Source organism: Euphorbia lathyris, chromosome 3 (genome assembly GCF_963576675.1).
Source record: "Euphorbia lathyris chromosome 3, ddEupLath1.1, whole genome shotgun sequence".
NCBI classification, from domain to species: Eukaryota; Viridiplantae; Streptophyta; class Magnoliopsida; order Malpighiales; family Euphorbiaceae; genus Euphorbia; species Euphorbia lathyris.
Window position 1 is genome coordinate 78268776 of NC_088912.1, and position 20030 is coordinate 78288805.

Consider the following 20030-nt stretch of genomic DNA (forward strand, 5'->3'; position numbering starts at 1 on the left):
CAAACAATTAATTTTTAAACTTTATTATTTAAGTTTAAAAAATGGTTATTTAGCTATCACTTCGTATGTAGATCTATAACTTTTTTCAATTTTCAATAACGTAAAGTTAAAATTGATCTTGGTTGAAAACTGTTAAGCCCAAAATATACCTAAAATATCATATATAAATACGTTAAATTTACATTGAAATCGTGTTAATTATATTCATTTAGAATACTTTTACGTCTTTATTTACTTCTTTGATGCAAGGTACCTAAATATTTGGTAAAATCCAAATAGGAGCGAAAATGGAGCTAAAACGGAGGAAAAACCTTAAAAACGTACTGAGAATGCATATTAGTCAGAAGAACGCTCAAGAAGGATGAAAAACAGTCGTACGCCAGGGAGGAATACTCTCTGTCGCGACTGAGATTCTCAAAATCTCAGTCGCGACTTGTGGAACCTAGACCGGGGGAAATCAAGTTCAAAAGCTCGCCCCTGTACCCCCTGTCGCGACTGAGATTTTCAGAATCTCAGTCGTGAAAGACAGCCCTCTTGCACACTAAACACATGTTAATTTCATAAAAACGCGTATGTTCGTTCGAATAAAAGCAACCCTTCACCAGCAGACACGACCCATCATTCACAACCCTTCAACAACTATAAATAAGTGATTCATTTCAGAATTGAAGAGGTTGGAAAAGTTAGAGAAATTAGAGAAGATAGTTGTTATGTTGAGTTTCTCATTCAGAAAATAATCAGAAAGTTAGAGTTCATTTCTGTAAGCAATCGTGTTTTACACGAATTGTGTTTAGATTAGTTACAAACACAGTTTTAGTTTAGTTTCCATTCTGATAGTGGATGAGACCAGTCTCTATTCCAAAGATCCAGCAAGAAGAATTGACGGCTGAAGCGCATGAGGTTTGACGAGCCTACGGAGTTTGAGTGAAAGATTGACGACCCGGATCTCAAAGTTTTCGTTACAATGCTATCCAAGTTTCTACTTCTCTGTTAACTTGTGAAAATTCACATTTCAATTAATGATATACTTCTTTATTCAATATATTCTTACTGTTGTTATTTTGATGTTATTCTGACAAAATGATTTTCAAAATGATATATTGGTGTTTTTATTAAAACGTTCTATTCCATCTTATTCATATAAAAACTTTGTTGAACACTTAACAAATTTAGTTTTTATGGATGACATGATCGCTGATTGCGGCTTATCAGAAGTAAAACACTAGTTTGATTAAGGTAGGAATCATCTCAACATCAGGGGGATTTCTACGGTTCAAAGCCATTTAATTGAGTAAATTGATATATTGTTTCATGTACATAATCTCACAAAGTTAAAGTTGTTTACTTTGCTTTATGAAAATAAAGATCTATTTTATTCCAATTGCGGAAATATCTGTTTTGTAATCAAAATTCCAAAACGGAATTGTTCTCTAAACTTGATATAATCTTTCTATCTAATCCTAATTTACCAAAACCTATTCCATCAACTAAACGTATTTCTTTTATTAAACCTAAACACGTGATTAAACCGAATTAAATAAAGTTTTAGTTAAAAAGCGTTCCCTGTGGGTTCGATATCTTTTATTACTACAAGCGTATACCGTGCACTTGCGGAAATCGCTCAACAAGTTTTTGGCGCCGTTGCCGGGGAACGCCAAATTTATTTGACAAAATTTTAAATTTTTCGTGTTTTATTTCGAATCTAGGTTTAAACATACTTATTTTAACTTTTATAATTTAAAAGTTTTCATATACTAATTTATTTATTTATTTATCAAATTCTGTTTTGTAGGTAGTTTCGGTTCGTGCAAGATTTCAGGTTCATGCGCAGTTCTCGAAATTCAGGCATTGCACCAGACCCTATAGACCTAGAAATTGAGAAAACCCTTAGGAAGAACAATAAAAATAAGAAAAACAAAAATAAAACCCCAATAAAAACACATACCGATCCAGACAAAATGGCAGACCCACCAAAACTAATGGAATACGCTAGGCCAGGTGTGGCCGGTGTAACCAATAGTATCGTTAGACCCAGAATCACCGCAAATCAATTTGAAATTAAGCCAGCCTTGCTTAATATGTTGCAAAATAATGTAACATTTTAACACCCACTTAACAAATTTCCTTGAAATTTGTGACACATTTAAAATCCTAGATGTGACTGCAGAAGCAATCAAACTTCGACTCTTTCCTTTCACTTTGAAGGATAGAGCCAAAGAATGGTTAACTTCTATGCCAGCCGCAACTCTTGCCACTTGGGAACAATTAGCCCAAGCGTTTTTATCTAAATATTTTCCTTTAGCAAAAACCGCAAGAGTCATAAAGGAGTTAACATCTTTTTCTCAAAATGATAATGAGACTCTTTATGAAACTTGAGAACGTTTTAAAGAACTTCAACGTTTATGCCCACACCACCAATTACCTGCTAAACTTTTAATGCAAACATTTTACAATGGACTTAATCCTACAACTAGGGGTTCATTAGATGCTATGTCGGGAGGACTATTTATGAAGAAAACATCAGCCCAAGCGAGGGAACTTTTGGAGGAAATGGCAATCAATAGCAGTATGTGGCCCACGGAACGTGGACATATGCCGGTAGAAAAACCATCATCCTCAACCACATCATCAGTTAAAGGTATAGTTGAACTTGATCTAGTCGCAATGCTACAAGCCCAATTTTCTGCTTTATCGCACAAAATTGATAAGTTTATGGCACCACGCGATACCAATGGTAATCCAATCCAAACGGATGTGGACTACGAAAATATGAGTGAGATTGAACAGGTAAATTTTGTCCAAGAGCAAAACCAAACTAATAATCCTTATTCTAATACTTATAATTCTGGATGGAGGAATCATCCTAACTTTAATTGGAAAGATAACAGTAACAATAATATTAGTGCTAATCAAAATCGTACCACTAATTACCAAAATCAGTCAAGAGATACGATTAGCACTTTACCTTCTAAAATTGACAAGTTTATAGATGCTATCAGTGGAAAAATAAGTAATCACGATGATGGTATTAAACGGATCGAAAATAAATTCGATCAGCTTATTAAAGACCACTCATCTAGCATCCATAATTTGGAGGTTCAAATTGGTCAACTTGCTAAATCAATTCCATCCCGAAAAGAGGGAAGTCTTCCTAGCCATACGGAAGAAAATCCGAAAGAGCAGGTGAAGGCTATCACTCTTCGTTCAGGGAAAAATTATCAAGGGCCTGAAATGCCCAAAGATTCAACGTTACAAGGAACTGATTTACCAAAGTCCAAAGAAGATATCTTAATCACAAATAATTCACCATTTGACACAGGTACTAAAACTTTTGTACCCAAACCACCTTTTCCGCATAAAGTCCGAAATAAGGACTATGATAAACAACTTCTAACGTTGTTGGATAAACTTAAAAATTTGCATATCAATTTGACGTTTATGGATGCAATCACACAAATTCCTAACTATGGTAAGTTTTTAAAGGATTTGATTTCAAAGAAAATCAGTTGGGAAGGAATTTCATCCATTTCGTTAACTGAAGACTGTAGTTCAATAGTATCAAGTAATTTGCCCACTAAACTCAAGGATCCCGGATGTTTTACTATTCCGTGTAAGTTGGGAGATATTGAACTCCCAAGTTGTCTTTGTGATTTAGGAGCAAGTATAAACTTAATGCCATTGTCTATTTTTAACAAGTTAGGTTTAGAAGAAGATATCAAACGTACCAATATGGTTTTGCAATTAGTGGATCAAACCACTAAAAGGCCATATGGTATAATTGAAGATGTTTTAGTCAAAGTCGATAAATTTATTTTTCCTACCGATTTTGTTATATTAGACTTTGCATATGATGTAAATTGTCCTTTAATTTTTGGTAGACCGTTTATGAACACACGACGCGCTCTAGTAGATGTGTCGGAAGGGAAGGTAGTTTTAAGGATATGAGAAGATAAGGTCGAGTTTAACATGAACAAAGCGATGAAGTACCCTATGGAGGAATTCGCCTGTATGAAACTTGATTTAGTCGAAGAATGTGTCAATGATATAATTCAACGTGAAGAAATAATTGAACTTATAGTGAATGAGGAATTAGACGATAAGGACCCAGAGCCTTTGATTAGAGAAGATGGACCAGTTCCGCCTTCAATTGTAACACCCCCTAAATTAGAACTTAAAGAGTTACCCAGTCATTTGAGGTACGCTTTCTTAGGCGAAGGCAATTCTCTACCTATAATTATTTCTAACAAATTAACAAACGATCAAGAAGAAAAATTGAAAGAAGTTGTTAGAAATAGGATAGGAAGTATGGGATGGAAAATTTCAGACTTAAAAGGAATTAATCCTAGTATAGTAATGCATAGAATTCATTTAGAAGAAGATAAGCCACCTAAAGCGGATAGGAAAAGACGCTTAAATCCGAACATGAAAGAAGTAGTCAAAAATGAGATTACTAAACTTTTAGACAATGGAATCATTTATCCGATCTCGGATAGTGAGTGTGTTAGTCCAATCCATTGTGTACCTAAAAAGGGAGGCATAACTGTTGTAAGAAATGATGAAGGTGAACTTATACCTACACGAACCACCACCGGTTGGAGGGTTTGTATAGACTATAGGAACCTAAACAAAGCAACCAGGAAAGATCATTTTCCTTTACCTTTCATTGATCAAATGATCGAAAGGATAGCCGGTCATGCATTTTACTGTTTTCTAGACGGTTATTCCAGATTCTTTCAAATTTATATCTACTCGGATGACCAAGATAAAACAACTTTCACATGTCCTTACGGAACTTTTGCATATAGGAGAATGCCTTTTGGTTTATGTAATGCACCAGCAACTTTCCAACGATGTATGACAACAATATTTAATGACTTCATTGAAGACATAATGGAAGTTTTCATGGATGATTTTTCAGTTTATGGAGATTCTTTTGATGCATGTTTACAGAACTTAGATAAAGTATTGTCTAGATGTGAGGAAACGAATTTAGTATTAAATTGGGAAAAATGTCATTTCATGGTAGACGAAGGAATTGTTTTAGGTCATAAGATTTCAGAAAAAGGTTTAGAAGTGGATAGAGCGAAGACTTCAGTTATAGAAAAATTACCCCCACCAACCACTGTTAAGGGAGTAAGATCATTTTTAGGTCATGCAGGTTTTTACAGACGGTTTATAAAGAATTTTTCTGTAATTTCCAAACCACTTACTAATTTGCTTATGAAGGATTCAACTTTTGATTTTAATAAAGATTGTTTACAAGCTTTCAATACTTTGAAAACGGCTTTAGTCAGTACACCTATAATATCAAAACCCGATTGGAATCTACCTTTCGAAATTATGTGTGATGCGAGTGACTTAGTTGTAGGATGTGTATTAGGTCAAAGGAAGGATAAGAAACTTCATGTTATATATGCGAGTCACACATTGTCCGGTGCACAACTAAATTACACCACAACTGAAAAAGAAATGTTAGCAGTAGTTTTTGCATGTGATAAGTTCCGATCTAAAGTTATCATTTATACTGATCATGCAGCTTTGCGATATTTATTTGCTAAGAAAGATGCAAAACCACATCTTATTAGATGGGTTTTACTTTTGCAAGAATTTGACATTGAGATTAAAGACAAAAAGGGAGTTGAAAACCTGGTCGCCGATCATCTGTCAAGACTTGAGGATGAAAACGGTCCCATCGGTGAAACATCAGGCATTCGAGATGATTTCCCCGATGAACATCTCATGCAATTACAAAGTGTCATAACTCCATGGTATGTGGATATAGCCAATTACTTAGCTGCACATGTTGTGCCAGATGGATTGACTTCTCAGCAAAAGAAGAAATTCTTTTCAGAAGTTAAGAAATATTTTTGGGAAGATCCATTCTTGTTCAAAACATGCGGCGATGGAATATTCAGGAGATGTGTTAGTGAGTTTGAACAAGAGTCTATAATGATAGAATGTCATGCTAGTGCTTACGGAGGTCACAATAGCATAAGCAAAACAGCAGCTAGAATACTTGAATGTGGATTCTTTTGGCCTACTCTGTTTAAAGATGTCCGTTTATTTATTATCCACTGTGATAAATGTCAAAGAACGGGGAATATAGGAAGGAGAGATGAGATGCCTCTTAAGAACATATTGGAAGTTGAAATCTTCGACGTATGGGGTTGATAACAACGAGATATTATCATGAGGACCAAAAGGGATATTCGCCTCAAAGTATGCCACGTAGCATAAGAAAGAAGGCGAATCTCTAAGGATCAGCTCTGAGAGATCCGCTGGCGTATCTCCAAAGGCGAATCTCTTCCTTCTCCTTGATAACGGCTAACCGCCGGCTCGACCATAAAGGATCATTAAATGAATCTTTAATTAACTTATAACCACCATTAAATGTGCATTAATGGAGACTTTCTGGTTACCTAGGAGTTACGGACTTCTCAACTATATATAGCTTATTACCCTAAGCTACCAAGGTATTCATACTCTTATTCACTCTCTAAGCTTTGTCAATACAGTTATTCTCCATATTCACTACTAACTTTGGCATCGGAGTTTTCCCCGTCGAACCCAACGACGCCCCCCACAGGGACGAGCTCCGATCAAGAATTTCTTACTAGTTATCAATTGGTGCGGTGAGCGTGGAATCCTTGATCAAATAAAGGGTTTTTCGTTCACACTGAAACATCATGACCGATGGAGGACAAAATCCCTCCTCTGGGATTGAATCACTGATAATTACACCATCCAGTGCTGGTCGCACTAACACAACGGCTCCAATAACAAATATTGACAGAAACATGCCCACTGCTTCTTTTATTGATATGTGTGCTCTGGATATCGAAGCACGATATGGGCTTGAGATCGGGAATCGCCTTCGGGCATTCATGACTCTCCCTCCTCGTTGGAGCACGGTATCTACATCAGTTGTTTCATCTTTACCTCCAATAAATTTTGGCCTGGGACCAGGGGCACATAGCTCTTCATTCCTTCAGGCTCACAACAGCGATTTTGTGATAACCACCACGGCACCGGGTGGCGAACGACCACTTAACCGGGAGTTATTCCCTGGTGAAGGAAGTCGGAGGAGTGATCCGCCCCCATCGGGAGGATTGGAAATTCCAAGGTTTAATCTTGATGGGCCAACTATACCTAGACGCCCTAGGACAAATTTGTCTCTTGGCGGATTTAAGGAGCCAGTTCGCAAAAAGCATAGAAAGAATAAAGATAATCTAGCAAGGTCTCCTTCACCCAGGCGAACAAGATCACCACGCCGTGGCAGATCACCTCCCTCTACTGGTTGTAGAAGAAGCAACAGGCCAGAAAAAACATCTCATGCAAGTGGACCGCCGCCACCTCCACCTTCAGGAACTTCTGGACACACCTTGCCTGGAGGTCGACGAGGAGGAAACGATCCAACTCCCCCAAATAGAGGAAGCGGTGGAGGAGATGGTGGAGGGAGAGGAGGAGGTAGACGTGGTAATGGAGGAAGACATTCGCCATCAGATCCATCGTCTGATTCAAGTTCTTCCTCTTCATCTTCTTCTCCAAGCAGGTCGCCATGAAGAAATCGCCCCGGGGCGGATCCGGAAAATTTTGATGACAGAGTAAGAGCCCTAGTGCTCCAAATGAACGAGGAAAACGCAAGGCATAATCCATTCGCCCATAGGGATTCGCCTTTTGTGGCTTGGATCGAGGCAGAAGAAACTGAAAGGGCTTTCAAGATTCCTAATCTCGCAATATACACCGGCAAATATAATCCAGAGGCCCACGTTTGAAAGTATCGAATCCTGGCTAGACTCAATAGAGCCACTAAGCCCGTGCTTTGCAAAATGTTTGTCACTATGCTGGGAGGTCCGGCTTATTTGTGGTTTCAATCTTTACCCCCGGGCTCGATAAACAGCTTCGATCAACTAAGCAGAGATTTTTGTGCAAATTTGCGGGTTGCATTCCTGCGGTAGTAAAATCTGGAAAGCTTTTCGAATTAAAGCAGAAGGCGAATGAATCCCTCCGGGACTATGTGGACACTTTCAACCAATTGTGCATACAAATTGTTGATGTGGATATCTCCGTGGCCGTGGAGTGTTTTGTGAGAAACACTACTTGTAAAAGTTTGCAAGAGGATCTCATCCGAAAGAAGCCCACCAGTATGGCAGAGTTAATGGAGCGTTGTAAAGACTTTATAGAAGTAGATGACATTCGCCGAGGCTCACCATCATCACCAAAGAAGGACAGAGGCGAACCCCATCCTCGGGACCGAGACAAAGACAAGCGTCAGGATTCTTCCTCTCGAAGCAAGCGAAGGGATTCCAGGAACAAATCAACATTTGTTACCTCCTTTACACCTCTCAATGCTTCTAAAAGTGAAGTTCTTAAGTGGATTGAGAACAGCCAGCATAAGCGGAGCATTTCATACCCCGAGCCAAAAGGGGGGGAGTACACCAATAAAGGTTTATTTCTAGCTCAGCTCGTAGATGCCAGCCTTTTTTCGAAGTCATCAAGAGGCAAAAACCATTCGAATGGAATGAAGATTGTCAGAATGCCTTCGAGGGAATCAAAAAGTTCCTCACCGAACCACCCATGATGAGTCGGCCATTGAAAGGGGAAGATCTATACATGTATGTATCAGTCACAGAGAAAGCAGTATGCACGGTCATGATACGAGAAGAAGATGGCCAGCAATTCCCGATTTATTATGTGAGCAAAGTCTTGAAAGACTCTGAGACCAGATACTCAAAACTGGATAAGATGGCACTAGCTGTTGTAACCACGGCAATTCGCCTTAGGCCATATTTTCAGGCGCATACTGTCATAGTTCGGACCAATATACCAATGCGAAAGGTATTGCAGAAGCCGGACACTTCAGGAAGATTGATGGAGTGGGCGATTCGCCTGGGCGAATTCGATGTAAGATATGAGAGCAGGTCATCTTTGAAAAGTCAGGTCCTGGTGAACTTCGTGAATGAATTCACTGACGAAAGGGTATCCTATTCTAAACCTCCATTAGAAGAATGGTCAATGTTTACTGATGGAGCTTCCTCGGCGGACGGTGCAGGTGTGGGGGTAGTGATCAAAGGCCCCCACTACATAAGCTTACGGTACGCAGCCAAATTAAATTTCCCTGCCACTAATAATGCAGCTGAGTATGAAGCTCTGATACTGGGATTGCGTCTACTTCAAGAAATTACCCCAGAGCGGATCGTGATCTATAATGATTCAAAGTTAATGGTCAACCAAGTAATCAAGAATTACGAGGTGAAAGACGAGGTTCTGGCCAAATATGTAGCAGAAGTCAAGAAATTGCTAGATCACCTTGAAGCTAAAGAAACTAAATGGGAGTTAATTCACATACCAAGGGAATCAAATATAGAAGCCGATCATCTGGCTAAAATGGCCTCCTGCGAGGAAAACTGGGCGGATCCGGATTGTCCTTTTGAAGTGAAGATGACTCCAGCTTTTGTCTCTAAGGAAATGTCCCTACTCACAACAGTGGGAGATGACTGGAGGACGGTCATCCGCCAATATCTGCTAGATGGAACATTACCTGAAGACAAAGAAGAGGCGCGAAGGATAGTCATGAGAGCAGCTTACTTCTCCTTGATCAACGATGGTCTTTACAGAAAATCCTTTAGTCATCCTTGGCTAAAGTGTATTCTACCAGAAGAGGGGCAGTAGATCCTCAGGGAGTTACACGAAGGATCTTGTGGGTCACATGAAGCTTCCGCCACGATTTTGAAAAAATCCAGGTTAGTAGGTTTTTAATGGCCTACAGCTGAACTGGATGCCCAAAGTTTGGTAGAATCTTGTCACAATTGTCAGATTCATGCAAATGAGTCACACACCGCAAAACATATTCAAAGACCAATCCTCGAGGGACGGCCATTTGCCCTTTGGGGAATAGACCTCGTTGGTCCGTTTCCCCCGACTCGCCGACAAAAGAGATATGTGGTAGTGGCGGTAGATCACTTCACCAAATGGGTAGAGGCCGAGGCTATTTCCTCCATTACGGCGGAACAGATGGTGGAATTTGTTAAAGACAACATTGTGGGGAGATATGGCGTTCCACATACCATCATCACTGATAACGGAACACAGTTTAACTATGGCAAATTTAAAGCCTTCTGTGAGGGGTTGGGCATCCTGAACAGATTCGCCTCCGTCTATTATCCTCAATCCAATGGAATGACTGAAGTTACCAATCGGACGATTGTGAAGGGGATAAAGAAGAGGTTGGGAGAGCATGACAAGAGGTGGGCGGATCAGCTTACGAGTGTCTTGTGGGCTTATCGCACCACCCCAAGAACAGCTACTGGAGAAACGCCATTCGCCCTTTCCCATGGAATCTAGGCCGTAATCCCCGTGGAAATACAAGTCCCCAGTGATCGAGTGGCCTTTTATTGTGAAACATACAATGACAAACGGCTCAGGGAGAGCCTAGACCGAGTTGAGGATCGCAGGAATCACTCCTATGTACGCATGGCAGCCTATAAACAGCGGATTGCAGCTTACCATGATAAAAGTGCAAAACTCGTGGATCTAAAGATAGGAGATCTTGTACTCCGCAAAGCTGATAAAGTCCAATCTCGGGAAGGTAAAGGCAAGCTGGGGCTCAACTGGACGGGTCCATACCAAATAGTGGACAAGATCGGACCAGCCACATTCAAAATACAAGATATGGAGGGCAATACATTACCACGCACGTGGAATCTCCAAAACCTCCGCAAGTACTTTGTCAAGAAATGAAGTATGTCAATGGTCTTGAGCACTCTTTTTCCTTTAGCAAGCTTTTTTCCCATGTGGTTTTTCTTGTTAAAGGTTTTAATGAGGCTCATTTATAAAGACCTGTTCACTGTAATAAGGTGTCCCTCCCATTAATAAATGTTATTAGCTTTGTTATCTATGTTCTTTTTATAGTTTACTGCTGCAATATCAATATTTCAGTATTAAAAAGAAGGGAGGCATCCAACACTCCCCACAAACAATTCGCCACTCGGCGGATCTTGATCACCGATAGAGTTAAAACGATCCTTGGACGCAAGGTCTTACACTCTCTTATCCTTCCCAAAGAAGGATTCGCAAAGTCCTACGGGCGGATCATTTCACCTCAAAAATAGGTGGCAAATTGAACCCATGGGCAGCTTTACTTCCTCTAAAAAGGAATAGAACAGCTTTAACACCTTCACAAAAGGTTCATATCATGGAGTATGGCTGGCCACCTACTCCTAACACAAATCCTAAACATGCTTCAAACATACATACTTCTTTACACAAATGTAAGGAAAATAAGTATAACGCAATACAGGAAGTTAAACCAAAATTGTACTTATAAGGTTTTTACAAAGTTCTAGCAAAACCTAAATAATAATAGGGGCTTCCCCTTCTGTGCTTCCTTCACCCCCGATGCTCGCTTGAGGATCCTTCTTCTCCATAGTCACGGATCCGCCATCAGGAGACACCTCCTTCTCCCCTTTTGGTTCTGAATCAGCCTTAGGCGGCATCTCTTGCAGATCATCCACCACAACTATGGTAGAAGGTTTGGTTTCCTGTAGGTCTCCCTTCATCCATCTTCGTACATAGTTGCGAAGGTACTCCTTGGCATCGGGCATCTTCTTGAACTTCGCCACATCTTCGAGATCGGGGACGGTGAATTCAGGATCAGTGAAATCAATTCCAGGATGGGCTAAGGAGAAATACGCCATAAGCATTTCTCCATAAAAGAATGCTTGTTCACCTGCCGTGTATTCAGCCTCCCCGAGAGCATCTTCGTGGCTTTTAGCATCAGAAGCTATCTTTGCCTTTAAACTTTGTATCTCCTCATCTCGGAGAATCAAGGCAACGGTGGCGGAAGCTAGGTTCGCATTGACAGTAGCATTGGTGGAATTGGCATTTGCTATCTCTTTCTCTAACTTTTCAATAGTTGCCCTATCCGCCACATTCTGAAGAAGCCCGTTCTCCAAAGTACGCAAGCGGGCATATAGCTGTGAAAGATAAAAGGATTTAGCCCAAGGGTGAAACAAAAGTAAGGAAATCATCACTACTCATATTCTTTTAATACTCACCGAGAGAAGCTCTGCTTTTCCCTTATGGACTTGGATTGATCCCGGGATTTGGTCGTAATCCCTTTGTACCTCTCCCACCTATCCTAAAGCCTCGTCCAGATCATTCTGAAGAGATTCATTCTCAAAATATCCTTGGGCCCCAAACTTGGCGGACCAATATCCACCAATATCGGGCTTTGCCATCTGTGCAAACAAGAAAAGTCATACGCCACTTTAAAATTGGATGAGCATGAAACAAAATCAAGAGATGAAGTACCTGGACCATTTTCTCAGTAGGTTTGGCGGATTTAATCGCATCCGCCATTATCTTGGTGCTTCCAACAGTATTGGGCTGCCTCTTCTTCAACGGCGGATCGACAGCTGTCTCCATGGGGCGCTTGCCCGTATCAGGTTGAGGGTTAGCCGCTTGACTTTTCTTACGTGCTTCATCTTCTAGAAATTTCCTGCGTGTCTCTGCAAGAGCGAGAGTTGCCTTAGAAACACCCCTGCCAAGGAAGACATCAAAATAATTAAGACTCTTAAAGTGACGGAAAGGTACCTTGATCAAACTGAGTAATTTTGGCATAAACAAATCGATCCTCTTCTCGACGGATCAGTGGAATATCATTCATCATGAAAGCTAAGGCATCCGCATAAGTCCATGCATCTGCCTTGATTTGCTTCATGAGATCCACCACCACCTCATCACTGTCTAGTAGGATCCGTATGTCACCCGCCATATGTAGCGGATGGGAGTTCCAGACTGAAGGAAAACCTAACGGTTCGCCATCCTTTAACTTCACATAGAAGAAACTCTCATCCCAGCAATGCACGTTGGACATTTTGTCATAAAAGGGCGAATAGACGCCAAATTTGGCAAAGGTAAGGTAGGATTCAGATTTCCTCTTGGAAGGTTTATGAAAGACTCTAAAAATACGGCCAGTATAAACAACGCGTAAATTCGAGGCGAGATAACAATCCAAGGCCATGTCAAGGCAACCATTGGGATGCAGCTGACTAACAGCAATGTTGAAATAAGAGAGGATGTCCGCCAACATCTTGGGAAGAGGAAGGCGAAACCCTCTCTCCACATGACTACTGAATACTGTGAGAAAACCAGTGGGCGGATTAGAGGGACGTTGATAAGGAGCTGCGAGTTGGGTTTCATAATTTTTTTATCCAGGGAAAGCGGTCCGCAAGATTCGCCAAATCAGTGGCACTCATACGAGACGGAGTAGAGTCCGCTCGAGGATTCTTCTTCTTAACAGGGAAAGAAGAAGTGGCCATTAAACCCAGAAACCGATTACGAGTCTTGGCCGGACCAGCGCTGGAAACAGAAGGGAAAAGAGAGGGGTTTCTGGTAGAATGAGTTTGGTAATGGTTACGCACCGAGTTATTGAACCCAGCTAAACCAGAATCAACCGTGCCTATAGAGGATTGGGAGTTCTCCGATGAGGAAGTAGTCCAACTAAAATCTACTTCGGTCCTAAAGGGGGATGTTGAATTAAAAAGTTCTGAAGTTGACCCAGAAGACGTAGATGAACTTTTAAACATTCAAAGATGAAAGAGAATGCACTTACATGAAGATATGAAAGCTTGGGTATGGTCTCTGAAAGGTCTTCTGGAAAAAGCTTCGTAAGCAAGGAGATGACGAAATGAGAAAAGAAAGAGAAAAGTGAAGAGGAAGAAAGGTTTTTTGCCTAGCCTCGAACAGTGTGTCATCACACGTGTCGGTCATCTAGCGGCATTGAACAGAGCGCACATTAATAAGGAGACGTATGACGACGCGCGGAAGTTCGAAAGCCCTAAAGGACTTTTATGACATTTTGAGGGGGCTTCTGATAACAACGAGATATTATCATGAGGACCAAAAGGGATATACGCCTCAAAGTATGCCACGTAGCATAAGAAAGAAGGCGAATCTCTAAGGATCAGCTCTGAGAGATTCGCTGGCGTATCTCCAAAGGCGAATCTCTTCCTTCTCCTTGATAACGGCTAACCGCCGGCTCGGCCATAAAGGATCATTAAATGAATCTTTAATTAACTTATAACCACCATTAAATGAGCATTAATGGAGACTTTCTGGTTACCTAGGAGTTACGGACTTCTCAACTATATATAGCTTATTACCCTAAGCTACCAAGGTATTCATACTCTTATTCACTCTCTAAGCTTTGTCAATACAGTTATTCTCCATATTCACTACTAACTTTGGCATCGGAGTTTTCCCCGTCGAACCCAACGACGCCCCCCACAGGGACGAGCTCCGATCAAGAATTTCTTACTAGTTATCAGGGGTATTGATTTCATGGGTCCTTTTCCTCCTTCTTTTGGCAAATATTATATATTAGTAGCCGTAGATTATGTTTCAAAGTGGGTTGAAGCAATTGCAACCCCGACAAATGATTCTAAAGTAGTTGTTAAGTTTTTAAATTCAATATTCTGTCGATTTGGAGTTCCTAGAGTTATGGTAAGCGACGGTGGTACTCACTTCGTAAATAGAGCTTTTGAGTCACTTATGAAAAAATACAGAGTACACCATCGTATATCTACACCGTACCATCCTCAAACGAATGGTCAAGCAGAAATTTCAAATAGAGAACTCAAATGGATACTTGAGAAAACAGTTTCGTCTTCTAGAAGAGACTGGGCACATAAACTTGACGATGCATTATGGGCATACCGTATTGCATTTAAAACACCTATCGAGATGACACATTATAGATTAATCTATGGTAAAGCTTGTCATTTGCCGGTTGAATTAGAACATAAAGCATATTGGGCTATAAAAACCCTTAATTATGATTTGCAAAGCGCAGGGAAAAAAGCGTTTGTTTCACTTAAACGAGTTGGATGAATTACGCTATTTGTCCTACGAAAATACGAGCATTTGTAAGGAGAAAATTAAAAAATGGCATGATGCAAAAATCAAAATTAAAACCTTTAATGTTGGAGATAAGGTCTTACTTTTTAATTCTAGATTAACATTATTTCCAGGTAAACTAAAATCTAGATGGACTGGACCATTTTTTGTTGTTCAAACATATGATTACGGAACATTGGAGCTAGAAAAGTCTAATGGTGATCGATTTAAGGTCAATGGTAATCGTTGTAAAATTTATTTTGACGGAGCTTCAATTCAAGTGATTGAATCCGTGGATAAATTTTACAAAAATTAATTTCTTTGATTTTCATGTTTTTAATTTTATTGTTTCTTTTTAATGTTTTTGTTTTTTTTTAATTTATCATTTTTATTTTTAAGTAATTTTACTTTGATTTTAATTTTAATTTTAATTTTATTTTTATATATTTATCATTAAGTCCAAATGAGTTTTATTCACATTAAAATTAATTATTTAGTCATGTTTTGAAATTTTCATTAAGTGTTAAGTGTTATTGAGAAACTATATGTGCAGAAATCTCAGTTGAGATTTTCTATGTTTCAGGATTTGGAAATCTCAGTTGAGATTCTAAGAATCTCAGTTGAGAGATTTTCTGTCTTTTTACATTTGTAATAACTGTAAGGGTTTACAGTCTTCTTTCTTTAAATTTTCTGTTAGTTAAAATCGAAGAGGTGTCACTTTGACACCTATTTCTTTCTAACAGACATAACATTTCACTTATAGTTCTTATATATTCATGTAGGATCAGACTTCTTCCATTTTCACTTCATCTTTCTAAATTTCTTTCTCTAGTTCTCAAATTCTACAGACTTCATTTTTATTCTCCATCACAGACATGACTAAGTCTTTGAAGAACGTTCAAAAACGAAATTCTTCTCCAAAAAGGAAAATAGATATCTCTGATAGATATGGTGCATGGTTTCCCATTTATAACCATGATGAGCGGAAACGTTTTCTGCAATTCAGATATGCTCAATTCTTTGGCATGATGTATCTGGACGAGTTTCTGAACGAGGAACTCGGGATAAGCGAAGCAAATGATCGATATCTAACTAATTTGGGTTGGACCAAATTTGTTCATATGAAATTTCCTATTATTGGAAATTGGGTGCTGGAATTTTTCTCCACAGTTCGATTCGTCAACAAGAGACGTGTTCGTCTCAGTTTTCGTTGTGAGGGGCAGGTATTTACTTTTGGCTATCCAGAACTTCACAATTGGTTTGGATTTCCACCCCGAGACACAACTCAACACCATTCTAGACGGGATATGACTTCTAGAGACATATGGAGGATGCTAACAGGATTTAGGCAATTCAATCCACGTCTTACCTTCAACAAGTCCATTAATTCTAATTCTATGATGTATCTGCATAAATTCCTCTGTCACAGCCTTTTTGGTCGAGTCAGTAGCAATATTGTGAAAGATACTGATCTTTATGTGTTGGGCGATATTTTTCAAGACAACTCTGTGAACTCCTCAAAGATTTTAATGGAGGGGTTAGTTGCTGCTTCCCGTTCCAAGAAACGGAAGATTGGATTCGCCAACATCATTTGTGGAATCATATTAGGAGCCAAGGGAACCATTTCTGTTCCTTGGACTGATACAGAACCATACCCGATTTTAGACTACGAGTTCTAGGAGAACGAGGGACTTGTTAAACGAGTTTTCCGTTCTGGTCCAACATTCCTTTCTGCACCAGAGAGGCAAGTCTTCATTCAAACGAAGATTAAAAGGGCCAATGCACGTCGTCTGTCGTCTAGATAGGGATATATAGATTTTATGTGTTTCTGTTTGTTGTTTTTAATATATATGAGTGCTTGTTTGTCAATTATGTTTTTATAATGTTTATATATAGATGTATATTGTAGTATTGTTTACAAAAGATAAATAAAAGTGCATTAATTCTTTAGTTTATTTCCTTTTATTTTGAGGAACAACCTTTGGTTTTCCTTTAATTTAATGTTTTAGTTTTGCTTATCTCAGTTTCAGGGATTAATGTTGACATTTTGGTACTTAATTTTAAAGAGGAATTGGTTTAGAAGTGCTAAAATCATCAAAAACAGTCCCAATTTTACCCAGATTTTTCAGAATCTCAGTTGAGATTTCGAATTCTCAGTTGAGACAGCGAAGGATATTTTTCAGGCAAAATTTTCGCCCTTTCCCTTCTGTCTGTCGCGACTTCCAGGTGCGGGATTGGGCGAAATTTTGGCCAACTTTTCCTATTCCTACTCTATTTACTACCTATTCAACTATCCTAATCAATACCTATTACTTACACCTATTTATACCACCTCTTTTTACACCAATCAATCATCTTTTCTCTTCCCAATAACAAGATTCACTCATCTTCCCCATAATTTTTTACCCTATTCATCTTCTTCTTCCTCAATTCATCACCATTATCTTTCATTCTACCCTTCATCTTTTCATATTTTCTTCATCTATTTTCACCCAAATTTCACAAACCAAAACAATATGCCTAGACAAAAGACCGTTGCAAACAAACCCAAGGCCACCGAGATTAATAGATTACGGGTTCAATATGGAGCGTTGTTCGATATCACGTCGGAAGCCGAAGGACGCAAATATCGCCGGTTTTCTAATGTCCTCGTAGAGTTCATGGACATGCCTTTTCTTGACACCGACATGGTAAATACTCTTTCTTTTACCGAGCGTATTGATGAATTTCTTACCGTTCTTGGTTGGAAACGATTTGCTAGTATGCGTTTTCCTAGTCTTAAAACGCATATAATTAAGTTTTTGGTTACTCTAACCTATGACAAAAAAGAAAGGATTATCTCTTTTCAGAGTGATGGAGTCTGTTATGATGCTAATTATGCGGCAATGAACCGTTGGTTTGGTTTTCCTACTCGAAATTTTTATTCAAAGCCGAAGCCTTTTGATTCACACACGGTTTGGAATTCTTTAACCGGTTTAGATGTTTTTAGTCCTAAGAATACATCTAGCAAGCTAATTAAGGATGATTGTATATTCTTCTTTCACAAGTTTTTATCATTTTCCTTATTTGGTCGGGTTGAAAGTTCTAAGGTGCAAGTTCGTGATTTGGTTGTGTTTGATGCTATTTTTAAGGGTTTGACAATTGATAGTATTGAGATGATATTTACTAATTTGTTTCGAGCTTCCAAGTCTCGCAATAAGCAAGTGCCTATGGGTAATTTGATTACCGACATTGTTTTGGGCGCTCGAGGTGAATTAGCGGATTATCAAAATACGTCTCATGTTGGTTTACCTTCATTGGATCTCACGGCACTTCAAAGGGCCAATTTATTGAAGAAAATGGGACCACCCGCCTTTATCTCTTATGCGGATCGCACAAGGCGTGTTTTTGCTACCATGGGTAGTGAAGCATCGGGTTCACAAGGTATAGGTGCCCAAGATGATGAGGAGGAGGATGAAGAGGAATTTGATGAAGAAGATGATGAGGAGGAGAATGTTGATGCCAATGCACAAGAGCAAGCCAATGTGGAACCGAATGAAGAGGAACAAGTTGGATGGCAACGTGTTTTGACACAAATGAACGAGCATAACCGTAACATGAATTTGCGGTTAGATGAAGTCGTTGCCAATAATGCCGAAATGAGTTCAAGGATCACTACATTGAGTCGTGAGCACAAGTCTACTCGTCGCCGGATGCTCTCTTTCTTCCGACGCCAAGGAGTTGAGACTACACCTTCTCCACCACCATCACCTTGATAGGTTTTATCGTTTCTCTTTTTAAACTCATTTTCGTTATTATTATGCTTATTCGGTTTGGTACAATTTTTTTTTCTAATTAAGTTTGGTACAATTATTATTATTAATGTTTGAATGTTATGGTACTATATTTTCATTTCTAATTCGTATGATTTATTTCGTACTATTTTTCGTGTTTTATCGCTTTTTGCACCAATGAGGACATGGTCCAAATTAAGTGTGGGAGGAGGTATTTCACACTACAAGAAATTCATTCTATAGCAACTAAATTTAACGAAGGTAACTATGATACCCTCGTTAAAAATGCTTTTCTACATGGGTAAAATATTACTCTCGTTATAAACTATATTATTAACGACCGTAATTTAAAAGTGTAGTTATTAACATGTATCACTCTCGTTATTAATATATTGTTAAATATAGTCATTATTTTTTACCTCCATAATAAATTTCTGAAAACTTGGCGCTGAAAATGAGAATAATAAATTATTTAGTAGTAATTGTTTTTCTTTTCTCCTTTTTTGTCAATTTTTTTTGCTGAAATTAAAACATGTTTGGCGGGAAAAAAACTCAAAATCCATTAATCCCTAAGGCCTCGATTGGATGAGGAGTTTAGGAGGGTAAATAAAGGAAGTGAAGGGAAAGGAGAGGAAGGGGAAGGAAGGGGAAGGGAAGCACTAACCTTACCCTTGTTTGGTTGGATGGTAAGGGTTTATAAAGGTTTGTACCTTTCCCTTGTTTGGAATGAAGGGTTTGTAAGGGAATGAAAAATTATAAAGTGACTAAAATGTCTCACTCAATTAATTATGTATATTAGTTACTTCACATATAATTAAATCATATTATTTACAATTGTTTTTAATTACATATCTAAATAACAATTATCCAATTTTATATATTATTTATTTAAAAATCTAATAAATTATAGTATAATTTAAATTAAATTATAAAATATATATTCTATTATTTTATTATATTTATATGTTAATAATATTAATAAAAATAATAACTATTTAATTTTTATATCTATTAAATTATAATAAATTCTTAATGAAGTTAACTTTTAATATAAATGAATTATGAAAAAATACATTGATATTGGTATGAGTTTGTTTGACAACCACAAATTGGCTTTTTGCGGTAATGCACAAAAAAAAAAAAACAATGGGATAAATAATGTATTTGATTTGGTATTAGTTAATTTTAACAAGGGTAATAATGAAAAATGAAATTTGTAACTCTCCTAAACCCTCCAAATTGGTGGGTTTGAAAATTGAAACAAATATACACAAATCAAACCCTTCCAAACCCTTACCCTTCTAAATTTATATCCTCCAAACAAGGTTTCCACAAACACTCCTAAACCCTTCCCTTACT

The 20030-nt window shown here is 38.5% G+C and overlaps 1 non-coding gene across 1 annotated transcript; it reads right to left on the minus strand.

The window, feature by feature from the left end:
• Positions 1 to 2313: 2313 nt before the first annotated feature.
• On the minus strand, positions 2314 to 2420 carry LOC136225191 (small nucleolar RNA R71). The gene has a single exon (XR_010686921.1). It is a non-coding gene; the product is annotated as a small nucleolar RNA R71 (small nucleolar RNA).
• Positions 2421 to 20030: the final 17610 nt, after the last annotated feature.